Below are 3,898 nucleotides of genomic sequence, written 5' to 3' on the forward strand. Positions count from 1 at the left end.
AGCCTTGACACATTTCCTGTGTCCTTACGTTTACAAGGTGGAGGTGCTTATCTCCCCTTCATAAACATAAGGACACAGGAAATGTGTCAAGGCTGACAGGAAGCGGTCCAGCTTCCTAGGGCTAAATAGCAGTGGTATGATTCCCTTATTGGGACTGTCAAGTTAAGTTGATAGTATACAACTAAATACAAAGTTATATAATGAAAATAATTATTTCCATGATTGCTATACCTTGCTGATGAGATCATATGAATGAAACAATTTACGGTCCTTTCTATACTTGCCTCCCAAAATTATATTATCAACCAACATTAAATATATGAACAATAATTTAACTGGATCATGGAAAATATCAGTAAAAGACATGCATCTGGAAGAGAATTGTAATCAGCATAGACAGTGGAGGGAGAAAATATGGTGGATAAGATTTCCTGAACATGTGAAGAGAATTTTTTAAGAACCAGATTATAATTCTATAAAGGAAAGCTAATAAATCGCTTTTGTATTTGCTTTGCAAGATTCTTAATTTGAAATTGTGTGTTGAAACAGATTTTGTAGTATCTTGGGAGTTATATGAGTTTCTTATTGGCATAATCACCCTCCCAAGATACAACTAAAGCTAATAAGTGATTATTTGGAAATGGATGAATAAGTTTTGATTCTGATGTTAGATGACAATGCCAAAAAATGAGGCAAAAATATTGATGAGAAATGTTTTAGAACTGCCCAAACGAGTCAGAATATGCAGCATGTGCAAAGTCATAAATGATGAGATGGCCTATTTATACAGTGGTGAGCATAAAAATATATGTGATATGAAAATTGGTAGTAACTTTTACAGACATTTTCTCACATGAATATTGAACATTTTATTGTATATATATATATATATATATATATATATATATATATATATATACATATATATATATCTGGAGACAGAGAGACAGACAGACAGACAGAAACACGGATATGAGTGATAATAGAGAAAACAAACATTTATGTGTCTGGACAAATAGAAAAAACATCTAAGAAATGAAATGTTATAATGAATTTAAAAAATGACATAAAAATTAACAACAGAAAACATACACATAACACTCAGACAAAACGAGTAAACAAAACAATATGCAAACATACTAAATGTGTGTGTGTGTGTGTGTGTGTGTGTTATAAGACACATAAAGACAAGCAAATATAGTGACTGCATTAAAATTATAAAGAAGAAATATTAACGTTAATATGACTTTCTGTATAAATGTATTTAAGCATGAATAAATATTTCTATAAGTATAAATGGCAGGAAAAGGTATGAATGATAAAACTATGATGAGGAATATAGCTATGACATAACAGTAATTTGACATGGAGATTGTGTGTGTGTGTGTGTGTGTGTGTGTGTGTGTGTGTGTGTGTGTGTGTGTATGTATGTATGAATGTATGCATGCATGCATGTGTATATGTATATATATATAGAGAGAGAGACTCAGATAGGCGCAGGAGTGGCTGTGTGGTAGGTAGCTTGCTTACCAACCACATGATTCCGGATTCAGTCCCACTGGGCAAGTGTCTTCTACTATAGCTTCGGGCCAACCAAAGCCTTGTAAGTGGATTTGGTAGACAGAAACTGAAAGAAGCCTGTCATATATATGCACATATATAATATGTGAGTGTGTGTGTGTTTGTCCCCCCACCCCAACATCACTTGACAACTGATGCTGGTATATTTACATCCCTGTAACTTAGTGGTTCGGCAAAAAAGACCGATAGAATAAGTACTAGGCTTACAAAGAATAAGTCCTGGGGTCGATTTGTTAGACTAGAGGCAGCGCTCCAGCATGGCCATAGTCAAATGACTGAAACAAGTAAAAGAGACTCGCCCATCAGTTGACAACAGATAAGGTTTTTTGCAATTTCTTACTGAATAACTACAGAGGTGATTTGTTTGTAGTGATCAAATGTTTTGTGTTCCCATAAGCTCATTTCCTTCATCAAATCGATATTGCCTGTTTAGGTGCACAAGTGTACCACACATCAGATGATGAAATGATTGCAGAGTAATGCGAAATGAAGTGTTTTGCTCAAGAACATAACACACAACTCAATCTGGGAATTGAAACCATATGGCCTACTGGTTAGGCTGTTTGCTTAGCAAATTAATTAAATTCAATAAAACACACTCTGCACATTCTGTAAAGTATAGGTTAACAAATGAGCAGATAAAGCATAACCTTAAGATGTCCTTTTAGTCTTGTAATGTAAAAAAACATGACAACCTCCCAAGTGTTGATGCCATGACCAAATGCATATAGTCTCTTTGTAAAGTGATAGGAAAGGTATCTAACTATAAAAACTAAAGCCAAAAATAAAACATACAAGCAAAGTATGAACTTCCATTCCATCTATAAAAGAACTAAATAGTAGTTGACTTGGACCGTGGCAATCTGGCAAACCCTTGCCAGTAGGGAGGTTGATGTAAAATTATGTAATAAATGGATCTCCAGTTTTTATTATGTGTTTTAATTATTTGATCAATGAAATGGCCTTCTCATTGAATTAGCATGTAAGTGGCTGGGTATTCCACACATGGTACCCTTAGTATCATTCTCAAAAGGAATCAGTGTATAATGAGTAACACAGCTTGTTCTTTAATTTAAAGGCACATAAAAAGCGCCAATTGTGCATGGCCGATGCCAGTACCACCTGATTGGCTGCCATGCTGGTGGCAGATAAAAGCACCTACTACACTCTCGGAGTGGTTGGTGTTAGGAAGAGCATCTAGCTGTAGAAACCTTACTATATCAGAAGGAAGCCTGGTGCAGCCTACCTGCTTGCAAGTTCTCAGTCAAATCGTTCAACCCATGCCAGCATGGAAAGCAGACGTTAAATGACAATGACAATGACGATGATGATGATGATGAATCCTTTCAATGGGCTTTCATACAGTTCTGTTTATCCACTTCCTTTCCCAAATTTGGGTTGATTAGAGGCCATGATAAAAGAAAAAAACACTTGCTGAAGATGTTCCACACTTAGAATGAGTTTGGACCAAAAAGCAAATTGCTTAACTGTTCAGCCATCCTGGGGAGTTTAATAATAATTTCAAATTTTGGTACAAGACCAGCAATTTCGGAGGAGGTGAGGGACAAGTTGATTACATTGACCCAGTGTTCAACTGGTACTTATTTTATCGACCCCAAAAGGATGAAAAGTAGAGTTGACCTTGGAGGAATTTGAACTCAGAACATAAAGACAGATGAAATCCAGAAGTAGTTGTATGCTGTCAACTTTATGTGACAGTCTCATGAAGGGAATAATACTACTGTTGGTTAGACCTAGGAAGCTACACCGCTTCCTGTCAGCCTTGACACATTTCCCGTGTCCTTATGTTTACAAGGGGGAGACATGCAGGCTTTGCTGGGTGGAGGTGCTTGTCTCCCCCTTGTAAACATAAGGACACAGGAAATGTGTCAAAGCCAACAGGAAGTGGTGCAGCTTCCTAGGTCTAACCAACAGTAGTAAATATTCCCTTCAGGGGACTGTCACATTAAGTTGACAGCATACAACTACTTCATCATATCATTAGTGCATAAATCTCTCTAAGAGATTTAGAAATGTATTATTTCTAAAGATGAAATGCTGTTAAGTATTTTGCCCAGCATGCTAATGGTTCTGCCAGCTTGTTACCTCCTTGACGTTTTAATAATGAAAAACTTTTTGAGGATTGCTACATAACTCGGCTATTTTGAGTAATGAATATGATACTACTCTGTGACTGCTTCTGGTGTTACCAAACCAAGCAAACTATTTTAACATGTCCATATTTAAATCAAAACCTTCCAACATAACATCATCATTATCGTTTAACGTCTGCTTTCCATGCTAGCATGGGTTGGAC

At 36.2% G+C, this 3,898-nt stretch overlaps 1 protein-coding gene across 3 annotated transcripts in view; it reads right to left on the reverse strand.

Moving 5' to 3' along the window:
• The window catches only part of LOC106876727 (uncharacterized), a 1,061,911-nt gene that overhangs the window by 6,492 nt on the left and 1,051,521 nt on the right, over positions 1-3,898 (reverse strand). The window lies entirely within an intron of this gene.

This window comes from Octopus bimaculoides, chromosome 3 (genome assembly GCF_001194135.2).
Source record: "Octopus bimaculoides isolate UCB-OBI-ISO-001 chromosome 3, ASM119413v2, whole genome shotgun sequence".
Lineage (NCBI taxonomy): Eukaryota > Metazoa > Mollusca > Cephalopoda > Octopoda > Octopodidae > Octopus > Octopus bimaculoides.